The sequence below is a fragment of the Tupaia chinensis genome, unplaced genomic scaffold, assembly GCF_000334495.1.
Source record: "Tupaia chinensis unplaced genomic scaffold, TupChi_1.0 Scaffold144180_1, whole genome shotgun sequence".
Classification (NCBI taxonomy): domain Eukaryota; kingdom Metazoa; phylum Chordata; class Mammalia; order Scandentia; family Tupaiidae; genus Tupaia; species Tupaia belangeri.
This window is the reverse complement of record NW_006204037.1, coordinates 1762220-1779406: the sequence shown is the minus strand read 5'-3', so window position 1 is coordinate 1779406 and position 17187 is coordinate 1762220. Positions and strand designations below refer to the sequence as shown.

At 36.7% G+C, this 17187-nt stretch overlaps 1 pseudogene; it reads left to right on the top strand.

Moving 5' to 3' along the window:
• The first annotated feature begins 8760 nt into the window (after window positions 1–8760).
• On the top strand, window positions 8761–9219 carry LOC102489217 (mitochondrial inner membrane protease subunit 1 pseudogene; annotated as a pseudogene).
• The last annotated feature ends 7968 nt before the right edge of the window (window positions 9220–17187 follow it).

The window sequence follows — 17187 nt, the reverse complement described above, 5'->3', positions numbered from 1 at the left end:
CTTATATTTTCCCCCTCTCGTTTCATTTTGAGTATGCAAGGAATGAGAATCACGAAAAGATGATGATTTCTATTTAATCACTTTAACATTGCATTTATATCTCATTTTGACTGGTAAGAAAATTTCTAAATTTTTAAACCTTAGTGGCATGATTTATAGAAGAAAAATTAAAATGTCAAAGGTATGATTTTCCAAACTTGGGGTGTTTGTAAAATGATATAGTACCAGAAAATGGTCTTCTATCCATAGTTAACCAACTGTGGCAAAGTTATATTAATTGTGTTTGCAGTAAATTGATGATTTCACATTAAACCAGAACCAATAAAGATTGTAGTCATGAAGACCTTCAGTTCAGAATGTATTGTTCTTCATTTTATACTTTTCTAGATATCCCCAGTTGGTAACTAGATAGAGTTTCAGTAATGGTCTTGCAACTTTCTTGTTCAGGGTATTGAAATTTGTGACCAGGGATTCCTGCAGAGTGCTGTTAGAATTTCAGCCCACTATTAGGTTAAACTACCTAGATAAGCTCAAGGGATTCTTCCCGAGGCTATCTGATCAATACTCTATAGTTTCTGTGAAGAAGTTATTAAGATTCTCTCAGGAGCTAGACTGTCTAAATTAGACCCAACTAGTAGAGGGTGATTAAAACAAGGGATATATTAGTCTTAATTGGCATCAATCTAGCCTTGGGAAGATTTTGAAAAAATAATAGCTTTTTTTGATGCAGCTTGAATTAGTAGAGTTGTAAAATAGTTCTTGTTCTGCACTATTGGTTCTTAAATATTTGTCAGGAAAGTGGCAAGTTGATAGACAAGGTTACACTGACCTTTCATCACCAGATCATCTCATCTTCCTCTTTTATGTTCAAGTCACTATGGTAACCACCACCATCACCATCATCCTCATAGATAGCCACTCCGTGGACACTCAAGTCTGCCTGTATTTGAACCACGCATTCTGACTCCACATATTGCATTCTTAATTTTGATTCCATAATACCTTTATAATAATTCAGAGAGCCCATGGTGGGAGGAGGGGGATAATTGGTGGTATACTTTTGAAATGGATTTGGGATCCAATAAATTCTTATTTATATTGCCATTCTTTTATATAAATTTTAAAAGTCATACCAGATTTGTTAATCTTTTTAAAGATGTTTTAAATATTTGCAACAACCAACTATAATTCTGTAATTTTTTGTCGCATTGAGGGTGTTGAGTTGTTAACAGATATTGCTTTCTATTTTTTTATAAAATATATTTTTTAGAATTATTTATTTAATTATTATTATCATTTAATTTTCTCTCGGGCATGTATACGAGAGAGAGAGAGAGAGAAGCTGCCAGGTCCGGGAACTGAACCACAGTAGGTCATGTGGGAGTCCAGTGACTCAACCACCTCACTAATTTCTGACCTCTGATATTTCTTGTTCTTATTTGTCCCTTCTTTCTTTTAAAAAATCTGTCTTATAATTTAATATATTTCTCCGTGTTTCATAGGGCTACAATTTCTTTATACACTTATAAGAGATTTTATTTTCCCAACTATCACTCAATTAAAAAACAGTAAAATTTTCCTTCAAAATCTCAAATGGCTAAAGCCATTGACTTTGAAAACTGTTTTGCTTAAGCCAGATGGGATATGTGATAATGAAGAAGTACTAAGTACACCAGGTATCCAATAAGCTAAATGCCCACTCTTTAGTCTGTCAGGACCAAGTACCAAGTGAAACCTCTGCTCTCATGAAAACCAGGACATTTCCAGGCTAATTTCTCTGGTTTATAGGGGCACAGAGTTTGGAATTTTCAGCCTGATGTAAATCTGTGATCATTAATGATAGTCAGTACTAATAAAGGGGATTTTTTTACTTAAATACTTGTTGATGTAGGTCTTCATCAGTAGAATGCTGATTTCATGCTGTCATAGGAGCTGTGAGTATAACTATGATTTTGCTATAAAAATACATTTCCTTTTGGTCTATAAAGCCAATGCCATTACTTCATGTCTCCCAACCTCTAAATAAAGAAATAAAATGAGTAAATCTAAAATATCGCTAAACACCATTTATAGGCTGGTATTGTTTTTAATTTAATGTTACAATATTTCAAATAACAATAAATCAGTTTTCAGGAAAGGTTCATTGTGCTAGGATTTGAGTGGGGTATGTCTGTGTTGTTCTATTCTTCTGCTTGGCCGTTCATGTTATTAATGGTTTTCTAGGGCTCCTACCAGAACGTAGACCACAAGACAGTCAACTTTTCTAATATCCATGCAGTGTAAAAAAGTCAAGGACCCAAGTATTATCTTGTCAAGGGAAAGATAGGCCATTTCTCTCCCCTCTAACATATACCCCGATATACTTCAAGCAACCAACCACTCATTGTTTGAAAAACATGGAAGACTTTCAACCCTAAAGAGAATGCTGTTTTTTTTCCTCCCATTGCCTAGCATCCCATTGTACTACTCTCATCTCCCAGTCAAAGGCCAGTTCCTCTCAGAAGCCTTCAGGCAAAATTAGAAGCTTCTTTTATTGGGTCCTTTCTATAATATTTGTGTAATATTTAGCATATTAGACTCCATTTATACATTTATAGGTCTGAATCCTTACTAGATTGAACTCCTTGAGAGAAGGGTGTATGTAATTTATTTTCATATTCACAGTGCTGAAACTGATTCCTCTAGGTCCTCAATATTTGTCCATTGCATACAATTAGTAAAAAAGGCAGAAAATTTGAAATGCCATATGAGACAAAGGGCCAGATCCATTGGGATGATTTAGCTGCGGTTTTTTTATACTCTATGTAGGCTATTGTTTTTCAGCAAATGTATACTCTGAATATATTAGAATAGGAGAGATTTGGAAAGCAGGTTGTCTGACACTTGACTAAAAATCTTCGGAAGTCCAGATTATAACTTCGATGTATGAGCTGTGGAATCTTGAGCAAGACTTTTTATCTCTCAGTACCTCAGTTTTTTTATCTGTTAAAAGAGCATAATAAGGGACCAGCAGTTAGTGTAATGGCTATGTCACTGGACTCCCATGTAGTCAACCGTGTTTCCAGTCCCAGACCCAGTGGCTTAAATTCATGCCAGGTGCATGTGCATGCGTGCCTAAGATACTGAGAAGAGAATGGAGGAGAAAGGACTGCAGTGTGGCCATCCCCCCTGGGGGGGGGATTTCTCGCTTTCTGTCTCTCTCTCTGTCTCTCTCTCTGTCTTTCTGGTGAGCACACATGCTCTAAAGCAAACACCTCTCCAAAAAAAAAAAAAAAAAAAAAAAGAAAGAAAGAAAGAAAAAAAAATAATAATAAAACCTTACTCGTAGGTTTATTATGAAGAGCCAATGAGATGTTATATGTTGGATGCACATAGTATGGGGATATAGTAACACTTGGTAAATATCCATTCAATGAATAAATATAGTGCCTAGAATATAGAAAGTTCCATTTTCTCATTCTCACTCCCACACATTTGCCCTTAAGATTTCATATTTGCCTTGTTGACAGCATGGAAAAGATGAAGTCTCCTTACTTTTCTTTTTTTTAAAGAACTATTTTTAATTTAATTTTATTTATTCATTCATTTATTTTCATTTGACCAGAGAGAGAGACACACACATGGAGAGAGAGAGGGGAAAGCAAGAAAGCAAGCCGCCAGGTCTAGGACTTAAACCGTGGGTAGCTATGTGGCAGTGTCCAATGCCTTAACCACCATGCCACCTGCTGGTCCCAAGTCCCCTTAGTTTTGTATGCCTCTATTATATCATTTAATACAATGATAATGAATTCATTCTTTTAGAATATAAGCACAAAATTCAGGAAATATTGTATTAACTGTTTCATCTCTAATGCCCAGTACTAGTTAGTGCACAGTAGAGACAGATTGGTTAAAAAACTTCTTTTGATCTATTAAATGTGGCCTCTAGATGCACCCTAAATTACCCCTAGTAATAAGAAAGTCTTCTCCTGCTCCAACATTAACAACACTACTTCTGTTCCATCTAAAACAAGTTATCTAAATTGCATTGCTATGATCAGAAAGACAAAAAACAAAAACCAAAAAAAACCCCAAAAAAACTCTTTAATGAATTATTTTCCTGACTATATCAGTTTTTGGATTTGCTTACTGATGATTGTAGCTATTGAGTTGTTGGTTACTTTTTTTATTCTTTTGGAAATTCTCATAGGTTTAACTTTCTACTCAACCTTCAAAAGATACTTGTGATAGCCACTCTTCTAAATACTGTTGAGGGATTTAAATACATGTGGAGTGGGACCAGCGGATGGCATAATGGTTATATCACTGGACTCCTGTGTAGTAGACCACAGTTTGAGTCTTGGACTCAGTGGCTTAAACTCATGCCAGGCACATGTGTGTGTATATACCTTAGATCCCAAGAGGAGAATGGAGGAGAAAGGAGTGTGATTTGGCCTTTCCTCCTGGGAGGTGACTTCTCTCTTTCTGTCTCTCTGTCAAGCATGTGTGCCCTATAGCAAAAATAAAATTTCTCTCTTAAAAAAAAAAAAAAAGGTGTGTGGAGTATAGTTGTCTTGGTCAAGGAACTTAGAAAATAATACAATATATAAAAGCTAATCTTGGATAAATATCTTAAAAACTATAAAAAACCAAGAGTACTAGTACTTTCCTGAATTGTTATCCAATACTGTATTCTCAACCGTCATTAGTTTCTCATCAAACAGATGTGTTCAAGTATAACTCGAGTCACTGCTCATCTGTACTTTTTCAGTGAGCCCTACCCTCGCTACCCTATTTACTATTGCTATACACTCCACTCCCACCATTCTCCCTCCATTTCCCCACCTAATTTATTCCATAGCTCTCATCACCTTTTTTCAAACCATAGGAGGTACTTTTATATTATACTATTGCTTATTGTCTGTCTTTTTCCATGAGAATGGAAGCTCCATGTGAGCCAGGATGTGTTAGTCATTGAAGTATCCTTAAAAGAAGTACCAGATCATTGTAAGCATTTGATGAATATTTGTTAAATGATTTTATTAAATGAAATACAGGTTAACCAATATATGCTGAGCCTTTGAATAAATGACCTGGGTTGAATCCTGACTCAACCATTCTTGGTTATTAGATTTGAGATATATTTTAAGTCTTTGATTCTCAAATACCTTCCATGATTGTTGGAAGGATAATATCCATTATGCATTCAAACTATCATCAAAACACAATCAACAAATGTTAATTCTTTTTAAATGTAATTTATTCTTTTTTCCTGCATGCACATAGATCATATTTGATTTTTTCATTAATTTTTTAATTGCTAGAGTGTATATGCACTCACCAGAGGAAAAGGAACGAGAGAGAGAGAGCAAAAGGGAGAGAGAAAACACTTTCCAATAGAACATGGTCTTGCTACAATTTTTTTTTTTTTTTTTGTCATTTCTCCATCTCATCAGGATTTGGGGCACACATGCACACATACCTAATATCTTTGTAAAGCCACTGGGACTGGGATTTGAACTGTGGTCAACCATGTGGGATCCAACACCCTGAACATGTTGCTTAACTGCTGTGCTACAAAACTTGCCTTTGATTTTACCTTTAAAAAAACAAAGACAATAAATAAAATTGTGAGTGCATAGTGGTTCCATACTTTGAGTTCATAAATTTTAACAAGAATAAAATTAAATACACAGCATTTTTTAGTATGTCCCTAGTCTACTAATTTATCTAAAAGGACTTCAGGTGGTACACAATACTTTTATGTATCATGCAGCGTCACTAGAACACACAAAAAAAGTGAATTGACTGCTACACTGAGTAATTAATCTATGGGGTAACTAATGAACTAATTTAGTAATTTCAAGAAACCTATTTAATACAATTATGTGTTGAACACAGTGATGAAAGTTGGTAATATAGCAATAAAAGATGCAGTTCCTGTCTTGGAGGGAACAATTGTAATGCACTTTAAGAGGGACTGTTAGAGAAAGTGGTGGATGGGTCGAATAACAATAGAAAACTCATAAAGGAGAGATCTAGATTGACCCTGTGTTTTAAAAAATTCAGGATTCCATTGGAACTTAGATTCTTAGGTTCTATGACAAAAATGGCATGGCTATTTGAGCTGCTCATTGAATTTAGAGGAAAAAATGATTATAGAAGGTTGGAGACCTTAAAGATTTCCAGGAGACTGACACTGAGTTATACATCAGTGTAACTCAGATGGGCATAACTCAGGGGACTGACATTAATATAATTGGAAAGTAACATGATTGTGAACAGATCTGTGTGTCTCCATCGTGAAGAGTTGATTCTCAACAAGTAGTAATTTAGTGAATAACTGAGCATTCTTCAGCAAAACTCATTAATTGTAATGTTTGGTAAATGTCCTTTAAAAGTAGAATGGTTGGGCCAGCAATGGAGTGGTGGTTATGTCACTGGACTCCCACATGATTGACTGTGGTTCAAGTCCCAGACCCAGTGACTCAAAAATCACACCAGGTGCATGTGCGTGCATGCCTAAGATCCCAGGAGGAGAATGGAAGAGAAGGGATTGTGGCATGGCCATCCCTGCTGGGGAGTGATTTTTCACTTTTCCTCTGACTTATCTGTCTCTGTCTCTCTCTGGAGTGCATGCACTCTATGGCAAAAACCTTTAAAGAAAAGAATGATATGTGTATTACTTCTTTGAGTCAATTAATAGTCTCTAACTTGTAGGAGCAAATTACCATAGGGATGCAGAATACTCTTTGGTCTTGTTCTTCAGAAATCACTGTAGACCCAGGGTCCTTCCTTGACCTTTGACTTTGTTCTGAGTCAGCTTCCACACTAATCCAGAAATCAGCTTGCTGGCCTCCACACATGCTGGTGAGAAGAGCTTATGCTGGCTGAACATTCTAGATCAGAAGTCCAAAAGCTCTCTTGATGGTTTCCCACCCAGTTACAACATATTGCTATAATCCCACACAACAGCTGAAACATCTTTTCCTCATTTCTTTTAATTCCTGTAGCATTTGATGTCTCTACCATGTAATTTACATTTAATTATAAGTTGCTTTGCATCATTTAAAAGTTGTTTCAAGTATGTCATGAATGTCTTGCCTTCCCAAGAAGATTAAAATAAAATTCCTTTAAGAATAGGGGTTCACCTCACAGTACCAGCTTAGAAATGGAATAAACCATGAATGCTGACCTCACCTCAAGCTGACTTAACCATTTTCCTAGAAAAGAAGGCCAATCTGGAGTATAACTCCCTTTTCTGATCTCCTCCTACTTTATAGAGCAGTATATACACTGAGTTATTGGGGGTTTGTGAATGAAGAAATTAGATTTCCAAAAAGATAATGAAACTTGAAAAAAAGAAACAAACAAGCTGCCACCCAACCAAGATCTGTAGAAATGGAACTGGGGCAGTGCAAGAGTGAAGAATTGGGCCACAGACAATGCTGAGAAAATCCCTGCCTTAGTCTAGTGAATAAATATGACTTTTCTTTTTCCCCTGAGAATAAATTCAAATGCTATCCATCTTGTGTTGCCCCTACTACTTTCCCTCCTTACGTCATCATCAGTGTTTGATATCTTACTTCTATAGCCCTTTATCTGATCCAAATATCCTCATCCATGGACTGTTTCAGCCTTATTAAAACTAAGCCTTGGGCCAGCAGATGGCATAATGGTAACGTCACTGGACTCCCACGTAGTCAATCATGATTCAAGTCCCAGACCTGGTGACTTAAAAACATGCTGGATGCATGTGTGAGCATGCACCAAATCCTGAAAGGAGAATGGAAGAGAAGGGATTGTGGTGTGGCCATTCCCCCAAGGGGTGGCTTCTCACTTTCTGTCTATCTCTCTCTGTCTTTCCAGCAAGTGCATGCACCCCATCCCTACAACAAAAGTCTCTCTAAAAAATATATAAAAACCAAAAAACTGAGTCTTTCTTTTTAATTGCCGGAGAGTGATGTGCTTACCAGAAAGAGATAGAGAGAGAGAAAGAGAGAAAGGATCCCTGAATAGGGTGTCTCCATTCCACAATCTCTTTTCCTCCATTTCTCTATTCTGTCAGGATTTGGAGCAGGGCCACAGGCATACTTACTGTATCTTTAAGTTGCTGGGGCTGGAATTAGAACCATGTTCAGATAATGGGATCCAGCTCCCTTGAGTATTAGGTTATGGAACCAGCACAAAGCTGTATCTTATTTAGGCTGTTTTCTTTTCTCTGCTCACTGAGGAGTTAATGTTATCAGGTTCTGACCTTGGTATCGTTCCAAAGAAGTAGATAAAATAAATTTAAAAAATATATTTTGATTCAGTGTGGCCCAGGGGAGGAAGGACCACCTGTGTGTGCTGGGTGAGGGTCCTCTTAAGTCCTTTGGGGCCAGAGAAATCTTGAAGCCATGGAACACCTATGTATGCTTTGAGATACACTTTAGAGTTTTATTCTGAAAGCTCTGCAACTACCCTAAAAATGGATTATTCTAGAATAGACCTATGGTGAAGTGACTTCCAGTCATTTGGAAAGGATGAGATGAAAAGAAACCTTGGTGAAAATTTTGATATCTGCAAGATTTAGTAACAGCGTAATGGGATTATCGGTAATACCTTCACTGCAGAGAAAGCCACCTGGCACTATGACTGGCAGCAACTGAGAACTAATCCTTTCCCATCTCTTAGATGCCATTCATGAAGCTCAAAGTGATTTCTGCCTGCTAACTGTGATTAACTTTATAAACAACAACAACAAATCAGGCCAAGTGGTGGCAGAGTCTACATAGAAGTATGCTTTGTGGTGTTCTGGGAAAAACCTTTTGACTCGTTGGCTATATCATTCAATATGGCTGTATAGCTCACTGTGCTTTTGAATATGCTGGTGGTGTTGTCGTGTGTTCTAGACCATCGGTGGAGCCTACAATTCAAAATTCAGATATTGTCTTTGCAAAAAATCTTAGCCGACATTTTTATGGTATCCAAAGAGGTGACATTGTGATTGCAAAAGCCCAAGTGATCCCAAATCAAACATTTGCAAAAGAGTAATTGGTTTGGAAGGAGACAAAATTATACCACTAGCTCATCAAATTTCTTTAAAAGCCATAATTATGTGCTAACAGGTCAAGAATTCTACAGATTCCAAGTACTATGGACCTATTCCATATAGACTAATCAGAGGATGAATTTTCTTTAAATGAATTTGGCTTTCTATGTGACAGCCCTAATGGACACAGATTTTCTGATGATTAACAAGGATTTATTCTTTGACCTGAGTACTGCCTCCTTTGCAAGTGAATTTATTACCAATATTGAAACCATGTACTTACCAATAAACTATTTTATTTTAAAAACAAATACATTTTGGTCATTCTCACTCCACAAGTACTTTCCATTGAATCTTGCCTAACTTTGCTTCTTGAATCCTCTCCAGCATCTTTACCAAAATGGAACCAACTGCATTTTTCCCCCTGCATTTTTATTTATTTATTTATCTATTTTTCATTTAATTTTCTTTTATACATATAATCACATTATTATTTGGCTTACAAAATGGATGTTTCCACAGGTGAACATTTCTCCCTACAAAATATGTTCAACTACTTCATGATTAAAGTTTTGAATCATTGAGTCTGATCATCTTTAAGGGTAAACAGTGAATACAAAATAAAAGTCCCATTTACTTGACTAAAATTTACAGATATTTGGTATTTCCTTTTTAGATCAGTCCAATGTGACCTTGAAAAAAGTAAACAAAACTGCTTAGAACCTTATCAACCTTCTTTTTATTTTTGGCTTAACTTTAATAATCACATTAATGAATAACCCACGTCTATAGATAATGCTGAGAAAACTGGAAAATACCACAGATACGAAGATTTTTCAAATAAAATTAAGATTTCTTTAGTGAAAGTTATGGACATCTGTGTGAAGTATTATGTCACTAAGTTTAGTTTATTCCAGTACCAGATTATAGAAATTGGGACCTGTAGTTTTAGCCAAAAATTTGCTCTTGGTATTGATTTAAACATTATAAGACTTTAGATATGTTATGGGTACAAATATTAAAACAGGAAATAATTTGATGGCTATCTCCTCATAAATTTGAGGCCCCAGGTGTTTCTTTTCTTTTTCAATTTATTGTATTATTTTTAACTTATTTATCTCCTCCCTGAGCGAGAGAGAAGAGAAAGAGAGCACCTCCAATAGAGTCCTAATGCCATGACCCACCCCCAACTTCAACCAACCCTGGATCTTAGGCAAAGTGTGCTTTGTGTACTGAGCATGAACCCAGAAGCTCCGCACGTGCATCAGCTTCACAGAGCATTATTTTCACTACTCCGCCACTGCCAAGCCCCATCAGTTTACTATATTCTTTCAACTATCCTGTGCTCTCATTTCTAGTCCTCTCTCAGCTACTTCTTTCTTTAACATTTTGTTGCTAACCAGAATCTTACAAACAAGTGATCAAAATCCTGAAGAAAATTGTTAAATGGTATCAGTTAACTGCTTCATGAACAATCAAAGGAGTTTACATATTATCTCACATATTATTTAAGGACTTAACAGCTCTACACTTTGCTTACAGCTCCCTGGCCATTTGTTCTGGCATACATCCACCCATCATCTTTCTCTCTTAAGAGCATTCGGTCTTCATTTCTAGTAAATCAGCCTAATAAGACAGTAGTACCTGCCCATCTGCAGGAAGAAAGAATAACCTGTGTATTAGAGTGCTTTGTTGTGCAAATATTTATTGTGTTGATATATAACCTGTGTACATGTACTATATATCAATAACATTCATCTGCTTACTTATTCTTTTATTGGACAGATATTACTTAGCAGTCTATATGCACCCAACACTGTTTATTCTTCCAAGTTCTAAAATTGTGATTAGTTCTGTTTTTATAATCTACTACTACTGATCTTCATCTTTATTTTCCCCTTTGGGTTTTGGCAGTATGGTATAAATATTGTGCAAACGGACTCTGGAATCAGAGAGCCTATGAAAACCCCAGCTCCAATACTTACTCATTGTATGGCTTTGGACAAGTTAATAAATTTTAGTAAGCATCACTTACATCATTTGTGCAGTAAGAACAATAATAATACTTACCTCATCTCCATTGTCTAAAGGGTAAATGAGAAGATACACATAAAGCATGCAGTACTGAGCTTGACAAGCAATTAAGCACTCAGTAGATGTTATTTGCTATTGTTATTAAATCATAGTGCTTGGTTAGCTGGTTGTTATAATCTTTTTCAGTCTTTATTGAGCAAATACCTGTGAAGTGGTCTCAGAGTAAACTTGGACAATGAGAGAGACACCACCATCTGTCCTGTTGTGTCATAAACAAAAGCCCCAAAACTGGGTCTGGCAGTGGCGAGGGAAACAGATGCTCTAAATGCCTTCTAGAATGTGTTTTTCACTCTGTCTAAGCTGTGATGAATGTCACTAATGTCATCTCTCTTTCTATTTTAGGTAAGTACATAATCATTTTTGAAGCTCTATGCAGATGGGTAAGTCTTGTTGCTGAAGCTTTTTACCTTGATTTGGATATTTGGAGAATCTGAATTGGATGATGTGCTTGTTGAAGTCAAATACCTTTGTTTTCTTCGAGCAGAGATATGGGCTGATAACAGCGTTTTCTACATGCTTATTGCCTCTCTTTCAAATCTTTGGCAGAAACACACACACACACACACACTCTGTTATTTTCAATTGGATAATATGTATGCTTAATCTAAATAATTAAAGACGAAATTTTTAAGTTTGTCAGTAGAAGGCAGAGTATTTATGACTTTAGAATTGAAAAATAAAGTTCCTTTCTAAGAAATTCTAAAAACTTCTGAAGTAAACATACAAACCTTTGTTCTGCTTCAAATGGGGACTTTATTTCAATGACTAAAGAATAAGTATTTCAGGATCAGAGAATTTTAATGAGACATATTTTGTACCAAGTAGAAAAAGTGGCCAACAACCTTTCAAGACCATGAGTACAGAATAGTGTAGAAGGAATTCCTGTTATGAATAAGCATTGATATGGTTAATTTAGTATTTCTCTAGTTAGCTGTAATCTATCGTCATCAATGACTGAATTGGGAGAATGATCTTAAATCACAAGGAATTTATTATAGCCCTAAGTCAGGTGTGAAAGATGGTTAAGCTATGAAATAATTCACAAAAGGAAGTTATAAAATCTCTGTCACCGATGAACTCTAAAAACTATGTAGACAGTCATGTTTGTATTAGGAAACTAAGATTTATACTGCCTTGAAGCAAAGTATTGACTTCATTAGTTGTCTTCAATGATAAAGTCTTAATTTGCTCCTCCAACTTTATTTCTCACTATTTACTCTATGCTTTGTGTATTAGTCTAAATATTTCGGGAAGCAGATTCAAGAACAGGATTAGAAATGCAAGGATTTTAGTGAATGTCTTTGTCATAAGAGATGGAGAGGGAGCCAGATAAAGCTGAGTGAAACCTCCAACTGTGAAAAAGAAAGGGTGAGAGGTTGTATGGATGCATGTTAGGCTGGGATAGGCAAAGTCATATGGAAGTCCTCAAGCCAGAATCAACCATCAGATGAGACCTGCGTATTTTTTTTTCTTGGAGAGGTTTTGGCTGTAAGGTACGTGCGCTTGCCAGAAAGACACAGAGAGACAGAAAGTGAGAAGTCTCCCCCCTAGGAGGGACGGCCACACCGCAATCCTTTCTCCTCCGTTCTCCTCTAGGGATCTTGGGCATGCATGCACACATGCCTGGCGTGAGTTTAAGCTACTGGTTCCAGGTCTTGAACCATGGTCTTCTACATGGGAGTCCAGCAATGTAGCCATTACACCAACTATTAGTCGCGAGATCTTTATTTCCTACGAATGCATCCGTCTCAATATTCTGGCTGTGCTCAGCTGTTTTTGAAGAACACGGCATAGAAGATTGGTGTTAGCTGAAATGCTGCAATGGATTTCAGTGGCATCAGCTGGAGCCCTTGGCCACTTATGGTACTTACAGTTGAAGGTCTATGGCATATGCTTGTGATCATCACCCTGATGCTTGTAGGTCTTGGTTCTTTCTGTTTCTTGTTCTCTATTATAATACCCTTTTCCACCACCATTTTTGGTCCACATCCTGCACATTCTTCATGCCCAGATCAGTTAACACTTCCTTCATGAGAATTGTGCTGGGCAACCTAGTTGCTGGTGATTACTTCTCTTTTGGAATTTATAATTTCTTTGTGTTTCCCTATAGTATTTATTGCTTTTTGTTATTATCCGTTTCCTTCAAAAGAGTTAATGAGACATGCGCCTATGCTAGATATCTTCCTATGATAACTAGGGGAATGAACTGAGAGGAAAAAATGTAAAGCATAATACAGTTTAATGGAAGAGAGAATACCGTAAAACGTGTTAATTAAAATATGGTATAGAAGTGTTAGAAATATGAACAAAGATATATGAGGAGGCTGAAGAAGGAAGAATGACTTTCAAACTGAGAAGAAAGCTCAGTGAAGGAGGGAGGGAAGATTTCAAGAGTTGACACTAAACTTTGTCAGCTAAGATGACCAACTAGGTGGAGTTTGATCATTGAATGGGCAGCACATTTAAGAGCATGATGGTATGAAGAAGCACAGGAAAGATTTGTAGTACAAAGAGACTTACATGCCATAGGGCATTTATATAATTATGATGAAAGATGAGTCTGCAAAGCTGGCCTAAAGCCAGTATATAGGGAACTTCTGGTCTTGGTAAACAGCTTGGACTTAATCTTATGAACCTGATTAATTTAGAACATTTGAAAGTCATGTGGGCCTGCCTGAATCACAACAATATTGATGTATATAATTTCACTATGCCATATCAAAAAAGGATTACTTTATCACATAAGACTATATATTTAGTATTTTTTATGTATTTTAAAATTTCTAGTAAATAGGACCAGCAGATATAATGGCTATGTCGCTGGACTCCCATGTAGTAGACTGTGGTTCGAGTCCCGGACCTGGTGGCTTAAACTCACACTAGGTGCATGTGTGTGCGTGCCCAAGGTACCAAGAGGAAAATAGAGGAGAAGGGATTGTGGCATGGCCATCCTCCCTGGAAGGTGATTTCTCACCTTTGTCTTTCTCTGTCATTCTGGTGAGTGCACATGCCCTATAGCAAAAACCTCTCCAAAAAACAAACAAACAAACCAACTTCGAATAAATAAATTAAAATGAAGAGGTCACACTTTTATAAAATAAGATTAAAAACAAACTGCATAAGGCCCACAGATCATGGGAAAATTTAGCAAACTCTTAATCTCACATGTAAGATTGGTCACAAATAATCATTTTCTTCTCTGCTTATATTTACTTGCTGTACTGTCTGATTATAAAGGCATAGCTGGAGGGCTGGCTTCATGGTCTTGTGATTAAGGCAGCTGGATCCCACGTGGCTGACTGTACAGTTTGAGTTCCAGACTGTAACTGCTTAAGAATTATGCTAGGTATGTGTGTATGCCCGAAATCCTGAAAGGAGGGAGAGATGGAGAAGGGATTACAGTGTGACCATTGCCTATGGGGGGTGATTTCTCCTCTTCCTCTCTCCCTCTGTCTCTTTGTCTCTGGCAGGCACACATACCCTGTAATGTGCACATGCATGTGCACATACACTCACACAAAGACATAACTAGGAAATCTAGTTATATTTACATAGCTACAGTCCAGTGGTCAAAATTAGCAAATTAACACAGATACAATGCTATTATCCAATCCACAGATCCTATTTAAGATTTTAGCGTGGGCCAGCAGATGGCATAGAGTTACATTGTTGGATTCTCACATGGCTGACCGTGGTTTGAGTCCCAGACCCATTGGCTTGAAACTCACGCCAGGTGCATGTGCATGTGTGCCCAAGATCCCAGAAGGAGAGTGGAGGAGAAGGAATTTGGCATGGCCATCCTGCCTAGGGGGTGATTTCTCACTTTCCTTCTCACTGTCTCTGTCTCTCTCTGGTGAGTGCACACACCCTAAGGCTAAATCCTCTAAAAAACAAAATTTAGTAATTGTTCCAATAATAGAGAAAATAGAGAATCATGCTTTGTAATCATTAATTATGTCTTTTAATATTCTCTGAGGTTTATTATCTGTTGACAAGGATGTGTATGGTGGTCTCAACTGGGCTCGACCAAGGTGTATATCATGCTGGGTAAAGTCTTCACAATCTAAATGATGTATAGTGATTTAATGTATGAATAATAAAAATAAATTTTAAAACACACACACATAAACACACACACACACAAACACAAAATAAATAATGGATGGCTCATTAAAAAACTCTGAAACTAAAATTTTTGAGTCTTTCATTGCATTTCAATAACACTAATATTTTTGAAGAATTCAGGCCAGTTGTTTTAAAGATTCTCTTAGTCCATTTGGGAGGCTATAATTAACTATTAATTTCATAGACTGGGTGGTGTATAATTATCAGAATTTTTTTAGAATGATTTTTGCTACAGGGTGTATATACTCACTGGAGAGACAGAGAAACAGAGAGACAGAAAATGAGAAATCACCCCCAGAGGGATGGCCATGCCAAATCTTTCTCCTTTATTCTCTTCTCAGGAGTTTGGGCACACAGGCACAGGAGCACAGTGTGAGTTTTAAGCCGCCAAATCTAGGACTCAAATCAGGGTTGACTATGTGAGAGTTCAACAATATAACCATTACGCCATCTACTGATCTCTAATTATTAGGATTTTTTTTTTTTTTCACAGTTCTGAAGGGTCGTGGGAAACCCCATGGTCTAGACTCTGGCAAACTTGCCTGGTAAGAACTGGATTCCTGATGGCTGTCTCCTTGTGTCTCCTTACGTGGTGAAAAGGGGAACAGAGAAAGACAGTTCCCTACTCTTTTATAAGGGCACTAATCCCATTCAAGAGTGCTCCACCTTCATAAACTAATAATTTTTGAAAGATTCACCTCCAAATACTATCACATTGGTAGGTAGTGTCTACATGTAAATCTGGATTGGAGAAGGAACACACAAACATCCTGTTTGTAGTACTGTCTAGTCTTTGAATTTGTTTTATGTTGCTTTGGGAACATATATATATATATATAGATTATATAGTTTGGGCAGAAATGCTACAGGAGTGATGCTAAATTCTTGTATTAAGAGATACATGCAATTAATTAGTTCATTACTAATAATTTTAGCTTTGATTGCTTGGTTAAAGTGATGTCTGCCAGTTTCTCCACTGTGGAGTTACTATTTTTCTTCCTTTGTAACTCAGAAGTATTTTATAAGGTGATTATTTGAGACCATGTAAATCTCCTGTTATTCTTCATATTCTTATCCAACATATTTAGAATCTATTGATATCTCCTTCCTAAATTAGTTATTACTTGATAGCTGCTGTCTTAGTTTATGTTGTATGCTGCTATAATGGAATAGCACAGACTGGGTAACATATAACAAATTTATTTAGCTCATAGTTCTGGAGGCTGGAAAATCTGCAGTCCAGGGGCTTCATTTAGAGAGGGCCTTCTTGCTATTTTGTAACACAGTGGGAGGCATCACGTGCTATGAGAAAGCGGGCTGACCTAATTCTTTTATAACGAATTAGCTCCAGCAATTAATCTAGTCATGAGTGTAGATCCTTTGTGTCCTAATCATGTCTTCAAGGTCTCTCTCCTCAGCACTGTTGTATTGGGAATTAAGTTTCTCACACGTGAACTTTGACAATCACATTAAAACTATAGTAGTTGCTTAGAGGGAATTTTGTAATTTCATCATTTTTTTCTTCAATTCTTAGTTGACTTTCTCCATTTCTTCTTGTTTGTTTGTTTCTGTATGAACTCATGGATTCTTCGCAGCTTATAATCCTTTAATATTGTTAATGTCATTTATTTATTCTGGTGATTATACTGGCACAGACTTGAACAGTGGGAGCTCTTTCTATCGGCCCACTTGTCATTTTGACACGTTGCTATCAGTCTTAAGTACTTATTTATTTTGGGCACAAGATATCTGAGACTCTTGTATTTTTCTCTGTCTCACCCTTGCAATCAACTATTTTTCTAAAGACCCATGGTTCCTTTTAGTAGAGAATAGTACTTAGAAACCAATAGTTGGGGAGTAGAGCTGCTCAATGCTACCGGGGACTTTCTGCTTCTAGGTCTTCTCAGTATACAGATTTGGGGAAAATGTATGTGTATAAACATATATATTAGTGT